The following is a 13641-nucleotide window of genomic DNA, read 5'->3' on the forward strand; positions in this document are numbered from 1 at the left end:
AAGGATACTTAAAGAGAAAACCCCGAGGAAAAGTAAAAATGTAAAAAACAATGAAAAAAGCCACCAATCAATTGACATCAGGTTGAAAGAAACCTTCAGGCTTTAAAAAGGCAAGAATACAAAACACAAGCATGGCTACTACTTTTTGGTTCGAAAATTTATCTTGAAAATTGCTAGACACTGAAACCAAACGTTCTCTCTAAAGGGATGTTAAAAATAATGACACTGACATGTTGACCAGAAAATACTTTTCCAAATTAGCCTGTAGTAAGAGGTTTAATGAAACTTTCTCAGATTAGATTTCAATTCAATAATGTACTGAGAACCTATCTTAAAAATGTCTCATTTTAGAGGGACTTTACGCCCCCTGTGCTAAGTCAATTTATATGTAAATTCTATGGAAAATTAGTCCAATGTGCTTTTTTCATGTAACTGACAGTGAGAGTAAATGTATCTTGCCACTTGGCTACCAAACAAAGGCCTAGCCAGCAGTGATGTGAGGAAGATGTAGCACAAGCTCCAACTCTGAAAGAGCAAACTGTGCCAAATCATGATGTCAAAGCTTGAGTAGTTGCCAAAAACATCAGGTGTCCAAGGGATCTATGAGCATCCTTTAAGTTGTGTAGTCTCTAATATATTCCACCATTGATCTTTGAAGCATGGTAAGGATTAACAACCACTAGGAAATCAATTGTGTGAATAGGAAAATACCCTGCTCATGTAATACTGATTTATAGTATATTTCATTCCTAATGAGTTATATGTTCTTCTGAAGTTCACTGGTATTTTTTCATCTATTATTTATCTTCATGCATTTAAAATACTCTTATATTTAAATTCAGATAGAGTAGTAGAAATTCAAAATAAGAGGGAATGTGATGTAAGTAGAGAGATATTATCAGGTTTGATGGTAACTAATTTGTAAAATGTGCAAAACCAGGGATAGAAACTGTAGAGTCTGATACTAGTCAAAAGCATAATATCTGTTTTGTAACTATAGCTCTAGGTAAAGATGTGACACTTTGAGACATCTAGAAGATATCTAAAAGATACATAAAGGATACTGTCTACCCAGAGGCTATTTAGTGTTGAGGAAGGTCAAAGCTCCTCTAAGACTTAATCTGAATAGGCCTCCTAATAACATAGTTTGGAAAAACTCCCCTCAGGGAAATGCTTTATTTTAGAGACTTTAGATATGGTGATGGTGCAAAGCCTACCTAACATATAGGTCGGCACCTATTCAAACTGCTAAATCTGTTTGAATCTGTTTGAACCTCTCAATCTCTTGAGGCTTGGGAACTCATGCCTATATTGTAACACAGAAAGGAAGTCACAGGTTCAAAATGGTCACATTGTGGGACTACCTTTTTTTTTTTTTTTTTTTTTGGTTCTTTTTTTCGGAGCTGGGGATCGAACCCAGGGCCTTGCGCTTCCTAGGCAAGCGCTCTACCACAGAGCTAAATCCCCAACCCCGTGGGACTACCTTCTAAATACTTGTTTATGTTCATAGATTTGGACTGCTCAATATTATGAACAGTATAAATAAAAATAATAAAATACTTATTTCAGTGAATAGGAGTTAATGCCGAGGCACATAACTGTTCAAAGAATAAGCAACTAAGAGTAAGTTATAAGTATATGGAACATTCATATCAAACTTGTCATCCTCAAGGATCAGAAAATACTTCAGAACAAGGGGCAGAAAGAATAGAAGACCTACAGGATGAGGACAAGTGCTGTGAAATTCTTGTCTTCTAAACATGACAATGCTATTGCACACATGAACTCACGGAAACGGGCTTGAACAAGATCAAGCCAGTTATAAATTCCAGCAGAGAGATGGAGGAGGGGTTCCTGAGGTCACACTCCTAGCCATTGAGCTATTGGCAATTGATGACTACAGGGGAAAGGAGAATCACTTTTTCTTTGGAGGAGTTGCTTACTAGTAGATTGCCCTTCCCAATGGATCACCCCTCTATCTATGCCCATAAGATAGCATTAACTACATTATATGAACAAGAACCTGAGAAGGCATGGAGTTGGGAGGGAGAAATATTGTGCCTGCCAGATTAAATATTTTAAATAATTACAAAATTCTATAGAGTAAAATACAATAAAAAATGATTTCCTTAGTAAGGACTCAATTTTTAAAAAAGTGCATCAAAGCAAGTGGCCAAAATAACTACTGATTTGATCTCATTAATATTGTACAAAAATATGGTATAAAATATAACATTACTTATAAACAAATATATTATATGTAAAATACACAAATATAATATATTAAATGCTATATGGTAACCTATTAATGTCTGCTCTAGGGAACTGGTCCAATGGTCACCTGCGATTATCAAAAGGAGCAGGTTTGAATGAATCCTACTCAAACTTCTAATAGTTTGAATCATTTCTAGATTATCTGTAATTCCAACTACAATGTAAATGTTATGTAAAACTTCTTTTACTGAATTTTTTAAGGGATGACATGAAAGTCGTCTCTATGTCTTCAAAACAGATGCAAATAATCTTTCTAAGAAATTTCTGCCTATGATTGGATATGGAGTTTTAACTGAATAATAAAGGCATATCATCTACATTTACTACCTGAACATATTAAAGATGTGTTTATGGATTAATAATATGTACATTACAATATAAGGATATATACAGCTATAATGCAGTTATGTATTATCACCTTGACAATATGATTGGGATAAATTTCTTTGGATTTAATAAATTGTTATACATTCATCACTAATTAAAATAAAAAGTTGTATAAAGTAATGTTCCTATAAAAATATAATAACAAAAAGAAAAACAGTATTCCATTGAATCCTCCATGTTTGTGAAAGTGATGGAGAGCTGGCTCCTCTTCCTACTACATCCTCCATTTTTGTTCTCTACCCTTTGAACTGTGAACCCAACTCTTTCTTGTGATATTGCCTTTTGTGAGCTCTCTATGAATTAGCACAATTGTTAGATAATTTATAGGAAAATAAACCTGTCCCAACAAAAATATCTCAAAACCATCATGCACATTCTATTCTGTTTCAGTGTTTTGGTATGTAGTGCTTATGCTTGCATTCTGTGAAGTTTTACTAGACACTTCCAAGGTACACATGGGAAATCAGAGCATATCATTAACTGGCTATTGGCTAATATTCTTCAGGTTTCCAATTTTGTAAGTTATGCTTTTAAATTTGAGACTCTCGCTTTATTTTCACATACATTTAGTGTGTGAGTATGTATATGCTAGTGTGTGAGGGGGTGTATATGTGTGAGTGTGGGAAATAGGTATGTGGAGTGTGTGTGTGTGTGTGTGTGTGTGTGTGAGAGAGAGAGAGAGAGAGAGAGAGAGAGAGAGAGAGAGAGAGAGAGAGAGAGAATATGCATGTTTGAGAGCACCTTGTAGAGGTTCTCATTTTCCACTACTGAGGGTGCTGGAGATCAAACTAAAGTCATTGGGCTTGGTGGCCAATGTTTGAGCCTTCTCAATAGGCCATAGTTTTTGTTTTATAAAGAGCATGATACATAAGTGTTTGCCTTGAGAACACTGCCAAATTGCATCTCCTCATGTCTCCAAGCTCTCAAGATTAGAAGCTACCAGCCTACATCTGAAACAAAATACTCTGAAAGTAAACATGAAAGATTGCCTCACAAATTTTTTAATATTTTTCTATTAAACTCATAAAATAACAATTTTTGTATGTTTCCAATAGCCATAAAATATCAATCTGATAAGGAATACAATTTTACCTAACTGGAGAGGGCTTCATACATTCTCAGCAGGAAAGTATGAGAGTAAAGTTTTGAGGAAAGACTAGAGGAAAGTATGAGCTCAAAATTGACAGAAGGAACAACTTCTGGCAGAGGAAGCTACGGTTGAGTTCATTCAGAAAAGTGCTAGAAAATTGTCATAACATGTGGTTATTTACTAATGTTAGCGGAGTCTATGAAGAGAACAATCTAAAGTAAGAAAATAAAGTATTAGGTTTGCTCAATTCTGATGAATCAGTGAGTGGATTTCAGGCTTTCTGTCCCATAAACAAAGTGCATGCATTAAAACAGCACTGCTTTGTTTCTTGCTCATCCTTGATTACTTGAAACACAGTATACATGGAACAAACACATTTAAAAAGACTAAATAGTCTCTGGGTAGACATCAGGGGTTGATGGAAGGAGGACTCTGGGTAGTTGAAGGGTTGTGGAGATCAGGTTGGGGGCAGAGAAGAGACAGAGGAAGAGAGTACTGGGAGAGAGAACTGGAGGGAGGCACATCTCTGGAAGAGCTAAAACCTTAGGACAGTGGGAACTCCCAGGAATCTATGAGGGTGATCCTACCTAAAACTGCTAGCAATGGAGGATATGGAGCCTGAAATGGCCACCTCCTGTAACCACAAGAGACTTCCAAAGGAGGAACTAGGACACCAACCCAGCCACAAAACCTTAGACCTACAGTTATCCCCTGCCAGCCATATGTCCAGAGGTAAAGATGGAGCATAAATTGAAGGAATGGCCAACCAGTGACTGGCCAACTTGAGACCCATGCCATGAAAGAGAGACCACCCAGGATCTGGCAAGGGTTTCCCATGGCTGCACTGTATCATATTATAGTGGATGACATGACAACGTCAAAAACAAGTATAGGAGGGATTCATCACCCAGGTTGGAATCTAAAGTATCTGGGAGCTCTCAATATTGTGACTGTCCACTAATCCTCAACTATTAGTATCTGAGGATTAAAAGAACTGAAATGAAATCCTGTGATGTCCAACTTGTCAACCATGTTTTCCTGCTTTACCAAGCCATATGCTTGTAGAAAATAACACTTTATCTCTGTGCTCTTAATGGACTCTTGGTGCAGAATATAGCAAATTTATAAAAACATACAGTTGTTATTCATTCTACGTAATTGGTTTAGAATATTTGACTAGGAGAAAAAAAAGCCAAACAAGATGGAACATTTTATTCTCTAAAAAATGAATACGTGTAAAAATATATATTTGAAAAGAAGTATATCTTGTACATATATAAGTATGTGAGTCATAGATAGATTATTCATACATTAAAACAATTTCCATTCTGTGAATGTAGTATATAATACATTATGGAACATGGAATTAATCAATAAATAGTTGCTAAAACTGCTAAAATAATTAATCTTCGTTATTCTCTGTATATGGTGAAATCATTTTAACTAAAATACTATATGGAGACTACTCACTGACTACTTGTCTTCAGTATACTTTTCTTAGCATGAATTTAGTGAGTGTTTATAATGTATGAGTAAAAATAAGCATGTGTATACATCTGCTTGAAAAGACTAGAAGAAGGCATGGCATCCCCTGGTAGCTGTGAGCTTTCAACTAAACTATGGCCCTTTGCAAGAATAGCCCGCACTTTAACCACAAGCCATATTTCCAGCATCCATCCCTGATATACTGTAAAGATCTTATACTATGAGTTATGAATGGTATAACATCTAACAATGCACAGAAAAATAAAACTATTTTTATTTCCAACCTTTCTAATTTAAAATTGGTAAGTTTGATTTATTCTTGCAGGGCTTATTAATTTGAGAAATGTCTTAAAACTTTATTTTTCACAAAGTGATTCATTTATATTTTTATCCTTCTCAACAGAATTATTTTTATTGAGAAGGTATATTAAATATGTAAAAGAATACATATTTTAATACATTCATGTTGTCTTTGAGTCTATTTTCTATCCTTGAAGAGCCCAAAGACCCATGCGAAGTCACATTATGGATGTTATGTCACATGCTAAGTTAAACTCATCCACCAGCCAATATCAATGGGGACTCCTTAGATATCCCAGCCCAACAAACAGCCTAAATGATTATACATTATCAATTATCTTATAGCTAAGGTCTCATGGAGATGAGGAATGAATGAGCTATCTCACGTGGGCATGAAAATTTACAATGTCATCTTGAACTACTCTTTGAGAGTAGTTTGTATTTAGCGTCAGTATTTCCTACAGCTGTTGAGGTAACTTTTCTTACCTACTCAACTGCGAGTCCTTGTTATTGCGTTTTTTTAAGAACCCATTAATTTCAATTAGTACAATATATATTTTCTAATGTATATGACAGTCCACTAGAACACAGTTTACCTATCAGAGTTCACACCCTTAAACAAAACAAACTCCCCCAGTTGCCATGTAATACCAAGAGATCCTCAGCTGAGGGAAACTGAACTTGGGACTTCATCCTCTCTCCAAGTTGTGAAGTTTGTCTACTTTGAGTTTGTACATGCTGTTACAACTGCTGTAAGTTCATGTGTGTAAAGGTCCTATAGCTGTTTCTTTGTTTTCATCCACCTACCACTTCTGTTTACAATATTTCCACCATTTTCCATGATTTCTAAGTCTTGGAAGGAGTGGATGTGATATCAATGTCCCCATTAGGACTGGACACTCAACAGTAGAAAATTTGAAGATGTAATGATATTCAGTTAATAAAAAGAAAAGTTTAATCTATGAGTCATGATGGATATACAACCAACACTAAAGTAATATTTGTCCCCAATCTTGAAAATTCACTGACAGATGTCTTTGAATTCCTTAATTAACAGTATATGAATACCAACTGTATTTATTAGTGTTAGTGATCTCCATAGGAAAAAAAATAAAATTTTACACAATGTTTCTAAAGGCTAATTTCAAATATAGATTTTTTAAAGTTTATTTTTCAGTCCAATACCATGAGAGTCAAATACTCAACTCATTTATCTTTCTATAAATGTTGATTGACTTACATGTAATAAAAATATTAAATGCAGATGTAGGAAAATTGAACACAAACAAAAATAAATGTATACAGTAATTAGTTAGCTACTGACAAGGAGTATGACCAAAAATAAATGAATATTATCTATATAAAACTCATCAAAGCCAATAAGATAGGTTATATTTATATGAAGTGAATATTTCATTAAACTAGTTGTGTCATATTGTGCCTGCATCGAGGCTAGAAGTGTGGTTGGAAGGCATCTCATCCTGACATCATATAAACAATTGCATCTGCTCGAGGCCCCGCAGGACTTTAGGACAAGATCTGTCCCTAATTAGTTCCTTAGTCCTATACAGTTAACTTCCTTTTGTAGAAAGATGGTGTTTTATGCTTAGCTGTCAGAACTAAAATGGACATTAGTCTTAATTTTAATATCAAATTTTTGTTAAAAATCTTTGGTATACCTCAAAATATTTTCAGAGCTGATATCCATAATCTGCTTATCTTAATTGAAAGCAGATGCACTCCAGTTTTAATAGCCACATTAGTGAAAGGGAACAAAATTAAATACGCTCCCTTGATTTATCACACATACCAGTTTTCTTCACTTCTAAACCAAGGATAAATTAGGAAATCTCCTATATCCACTTTCTTGTCTTTGGTCTTTTTTCCACCAGACACAAGGTAACTTCTTTCTAAAACAGGTAAATGCAAAACAGAGAATTTCTCCTCCTGCCCCAATTCAGTAAGGTCTTAGAAATCACAGAAAGAGAATAAAAAAATATGGATTGAGTTTTATGTATAGTTGTAGTAGCTTGCTTAGATTCCGACCTTCCAAGTTTTTCTTTTTCTTATCTTAATACTCATGTATAAGCCAACGAAATGGAATTAAGTCACAGAAAAATCACACATATGTGTCACATTTTCAATTTCAGCTCAGCACTCTGTTTTTTTAATGATCTACCTCTTTGCTATCTTCCGAGCTTCAACATGGCTGGAGCTACTGGGCAGCAAAGGCTCGGCCTGAGTGCCAGTGTGCCTGTGTGCCATCTGCAGATGTCATCTGCCATTCCTTGCACAGAATAGTTTAAAATGGAAAAGAGCTAAATACAAATCACCATTTATAGCCACGGTATTTGTATTGACTAATATTACTATTAACTACAACAGAGTTTCTTAACACTGTAGTGCTGTTTCAACATTCTTGTGTCCTTTGAATTAACTTAAAATTAATCTGTATTTTGTAATCATTTATGTGAGAATTTAAGCACCTACTTTTTTATATGTCAAAAGTTTAGCTTACTAATGATACATAAATAATTATATAATGATGCCTTTAAGGAAAAAAATTTTAAAATTTCTGCCCAATTTAAAATTATTAAGACAATGTTCTATTCTCCATCTAGTTAACAGCTTCAGAGAAGCCCAGCTTCCCAATTTCTGAGCATGTTTAATCAACCACTATGGTTGCCATGGAAACCAACACAGAGAATTCTGAGCTTACAAGGGGCATTTCAATAGAGTGACCCAATTATTATCTGTGAACAAATTCAGCAGCAAAATAGAGGGCCTAACACATTAATGACATTTTCTGAGATGGAATGAAAGATATTTTCTTCAATTTGTAAAACAACCAGAATGATGTATTACAATCTTGATGATTTGTTTCATTTCTTGCATATTATATGTATGAACTTGTTTTTTTATCAAAAATATTAATGCCTCTGTGTTTCTTTCGCATCAAAACCAAATGTCTTTGGTGTAGGAATGCTTAATTCTCCAACCTGAAAAACACTGAAATAAAATTAACTCCATTTCTTAAATAAAGAGAGGGGGGTCAAAATTCCTGAGACTGTGGGCTAAAGAGTATATTTCTGTTAGTGACTCTTTATGAATGTCTTTGTCTAAATACAGGAACAGCACACGCTATGGATGGGGGGGTCTTTGCAACAAGAGTCCTGTTAGTTGCTTATAAAATACGTTCCTTTACTCCGATTAAAAGGACATTAAGCTGAAATATACTTGCAGTGGGATGAAAGAAATATTTAAGCTTTTATACATGCATTACATATTTTCCCTTCACTTGATCATTCTTATCATAATTATTATAATAATAAGTTTTGGGAGAAGAATGCATATACATATTTGTATGAAAGAGAAAGAAAAGTAGAAAAATAAAGCAGAATAAATTTGTAAAATATGAATAATTCTTGTTTCTGGTAAATCTTCCCTTTGTGTTTTAATATAATTCATGAATATGCTTTCTCAGGTACAGAAAATCTCTTTTAAGACAGGCTTGCTGTTGAATAATATTGAATTACAGGATGCTTATTTAAAAATAAGATAAACTGTGTACTAAAAAGAATATATTATTATTGCATAATTCTTGAAAATACTGGATTAAAGAACGTGACTAAAATTAATATAGTAGCCTAGTCTGACTCTTTAACATTGCAAATAGAAAAATAAGGTCACAGAGTCTAAGTGACTTGCCAGGTGCTACCATGGCAACTACTATCAGTCACAGAATGTGATGTGTTGCTTCATCATTCACTATGAATTTTTAAAGAATTTAGTATCTATTATGAGTTTTATTATATAAAAAGACCAGGGGTTGGGGATTTGGCTCAGTGGTAGAGTGCTTGCCTAGGAAGCGCAAGGCCCTGGGTTCGGTCCCCAGCTCCGAAAAAAAGAATTAAAAAAAAAAAAAAAAAAAAAGACCAATACATAATATGTTAAAATTACATGTTTAAAACTGTACTAAGAAATTAAATGCTATCTCTGTATCAGAGAAAGGACCTATGCTCCTTTCATAGATATTGTATCCATGTCGAAGCTCTAACCAAAGCATGCTGTAGTATTTAGTACAATGTTGGAACATTCATGTTTTTCTTGGTTGTTCAAACACAACAACACACATATGTGCATACATCCAACACTTCTAAGAAAATTGCATTGTATTCTAAATAACTGTGGTCTTGACATAAAACTACGGTATCTTTCAGAATTCCCAGGGACTAAACCAGCAACTAGAGTATATATGGATGAGTCCATGGCACCAGGTATTTATGTAGCAAAGGATTTCCTTATGTGGCATCAATGGGGGCAGGCAGGCTCTTGGTCTTGTGGAGGCTTGCTGCAACAGCATAGGGAGATGCTAGACGGGTGAGGCAGGAGTCTGTGTGAGACTCTTAGAGACAAAGGGGAGGGGAAATGAGATGGAGGGCTAATGGACTGGAGACCTGGAAGTAAGACAACATTTGAAATGTAAATCAATAAATTAACCATATTTTAAAAAAAAGAATTAAGGAACAATTCCATATGTTAACATAATCATGAAGGCCCACTTAAAACAAATCATGTGTGTATGAATACATATATGTGTGCATTTGTGCCCACGCACAACATGGATGTGCAAGCCAGAGAACAACTTCAGATGTCGGTTTCACTTTTTGACGAGCACAGTTCTCACTAGTCCAAAACTATTCTTGATAATGTAGGCTGGGCTATCTGGCAGGTGCTTAAAAAGGCTGGTGCTTTCTCCTTCTGCACATCACTCGTCTTACAGCTGTCCTGCTGTATCTCGATTCTTATATTTGAAAAATGAATTCGGGCCATCTAGCTGCAAGGTATCCAATATATTTAGTGAGCTATCTTCCAGCATTGAAACCTATTTCTAATCAAACTGTTAACGTGATATCAACCTATGGTCATACCCACTATTAATCAAATAACTAAGAGTCTTTAGCTAATATAGTCATCATTAAAACTTGTATAAAAGGAAGACACAAGTAGCTGTAGATACAAGAATCACCAACAGAATACAAGACATAGAAGAGAGAATCTCAGGAGCAGAAGATTCCATAGATATCATCGACACAATGGTCAAAGATAATGTAAAATGGAAAAAGCTACTGGTCCGAAACATACAGGAAATCCAGGACTGAATGAGAAGATCAAACTTAAGGATAATAGGTATAGAAAAGAGTGAAGACTCCCAGCTCAAAGGACCAGTAAATATCTTCAACAAAATCATAGAAGAAAACTTCCCTACCCTAAAGAAAGAGATGCCCATGAACATACAAGAAGCCTACAGAGCTGCAAATAGATTGGACCAGAAAAGAAAACCTCCCATCACATAATAGTCAAAACACCAAATGAAAAGAATAAAGAAAGAATATTAAAAGCAGTGAAGGAAAAGGGTCAAGTAACATATGAAGGCAGACCTATCAGAATGACAAAAGACTTCGCACCAGAGACTATTAAAGCCAGAAGATCCTGGACAGATGTCATACAGACCATAAGAGAACACAAATGCCAGCCCAGGTTACTGTATCCAGGAAAACTCTCAATTAACATAGATGGAGAAACCAAGATATTCCATGACAAAACCAAATTTACACAATATCTTTCTACAAATCCAGCACTACAAAGGATAATAAGTGGTAAAGCCCAACATGAAGAGGCAAGCTGCATCCTAGAAAAAGCAAGAAACTAATCATCTTGGCAACAAAACAAAGAGAAGAAAAGCACACAAACATAATCTCACATCCAAATATGAATATAACAGGAAGCAATAATCACTATTCCTTAATATCTCTCAACATCAATGGCCTCAACTCCCCAATAAAAAGACATAGATTAACAAACTGGATATGCAACGAGGACCCTGCATTCTACTGCCTACAGAAAACACACCTCAGAGACAAAGAGAGACACTACCTCAGAGTGAAAGGCTGGAAAACAACTTTCCAAGAAAATGGTCTGAAGAAGCAAGCTGGAGTAGCCATTCTAATATCAAATAAAATTGATTTTCAACCAAAAATCATCAAAAAAGATCAGGATGGACACTTCATATTCATCAAAGGGACAGTCCACCAAGATGAGCTCTCAATCCTAAATATCAATGCTCCATATACAAGGGCACCTACATACATGAAAGAAACCTTACTAAAGCTCAAAGCACACATTGCACTTCACACAATAATAGTAGGAGATTTCAACACCCCACTCTCATCTATGGACAGATCATGGAAACAGAAACTAAACAGAGACATAGACAGACTAAGAGAAGTCATGAAACAAATGGACTTAACAGATATTTATAGAACATTCTATTCTAAAACAAAAGGATATACATTCTTCTCACCACCTCATGGTACTTTTTCCAAAAGTGACCATATAATTGGTCATAAAACAGGCCTCAACGGATACAGAAAGATAGAAATAATCCCATGCATCTTATCAGACCACCACGGACTAAAGCTGGTCTTCAATAACAATAAAGGAAGAACAACCACATATACATGGAAGTTGAACAATGCTCTACTCAATGATAACCTTGTCAAGGAAGAAATAAAGAAAGAAATTAAAGACTTTTTAAACTTTAATGAAAATGAAGGTACAACATACCCAAAATGTGGGACACAATGAAAGCTGTGCTAAGAGGAAAACTCATAGCTCTGAGTGCCTGCAGAAAGAAACAGGAAAGAGCATATGTCAGCAGCTTGACAGCACACCTAAAATATCTAGAACAAAAAGAAGCAAATACACCCAGGAGGAGAAAGGCAGGAAATAATCAAACTCAGAGCTGAAATCAACCAAGTAGAAACAAAAAAAGGACCATAGAAAGAATCAACAGAACCAAAAGTTGGTTCTTTGAGAAAATCAACAAGATAGATAAACCCTTAGCCAGATAACGAGAGGACACAGAGAGTGTGTCCAAATTAACAAAATCAGAAATGAAAAGGGAGACATAACAACAGAATCAGAGGAAATTCTAAAAATCATCAGATCCTACTACAAAAGCCTATATTCAACAAAACTTAAAAATTTGCAGGAAATGAATATTTTCCTAGACAGATACCAAGTACCGAAGTTAAATCAGGAACAGATAAAACATTTAAACCACCCCATAACTCCTAAAGAAATAGAAGCACTCATTAAAGGTCTCCCAAACAAAAAGAGCCCAGGTCCAGATGGTTTCAGTGCAGAATTCTATCAGAACTTCATAGAAGACCTCATACCAATACTATCCAAACTATTCCACAAAATTGAAACAGAGTGCTACCGAATTCCTTCTATTAAGCCACAATTACTCTTATACCTAAACCACACAAAAACCCAACAAAGAAAGAGAACTTCAGACCAATTTCCCTTATGAATATCGACGCAAAAATACTCAATAAAATTCTGACAAACCGAATCCAAGAACACATCAAAACAATCATCCACTATGATCAAGTAGGCTTCATCCCAGGCATGCAGGGATGGATTAATATACGGAAAACCATCAACGTAATCCACTATATAAACAAACTGAAAGAACAAAACCACATGATCATATCATTAGATTCTGAGAAAGCATTAGACAAAATTCAACACCCCTTCATGAAAAAAATCCTGGAAGGAATAGGAATTCAAGGCCCATACCTAAACATAGTAAAAGCCATATACAGCAAACCAGTCACTAAAATTAAACTAAATTGAGAGAAACTTGAAGCAATCCCACTAAATTCAGGGACTAGACAAGGCTGCCTACTCTCTCACTACTTATTCAATATAGTTGTTGAAGTTCTAGCCAGAGCAATCAGACAACAAAAGGAGATCAAGGGGATACAAATTGGAAAAGAAAAGTTAAAATATCACTAATTGCAGATGATATGATAGTATATTTAAGCGATCCCAAAAGTTCCGCCAGAGAACTAAAACTGATAAACACCTTCAGCCAAAGTGGCTGGGTTCAAAATTAACTCAAATAAATCAGTAGTCTTCCTCTACACAGAAGAGGGAAAAAGGCGAGAAAGAAATTAAGGAAACAACACCCTTCATAATAGTCCCAAATAATATAAAATACCTTGGTGTGACTTTAACCAAGCAAGTAAAAGATC

The 13641-nt window shown here is 35.1% G+C and overlaps 1 protein-coding gene across 1 annotated transcript in view; it reads right to left on the reverse strand.

The window, feature by feature from the left end:
• Gpm6a (glycoprotein M6A) overlaps positions 1-13641 on the reverse strand; it is a 110895-nt gene that overhangs the window by 73760 nt on the left and 23494 nt on the right. The gene's annotated exons all lie outside the window — the stretch shown is intronic.

Source organism: Rattus rattus, chromosome 13, assembly GCF_011064425.1.
Source record: "Rattus rattus isolate New Zealand chromosome 13, Rrattus_CSIRO_v1, whole genome shotgun sequence".
NCBI classification, from domain to species: Eukaryota; Metazoa; Chordata; class Mammalia; order Rodentia; family Muridae; genus Rattus; species Rattus rattus.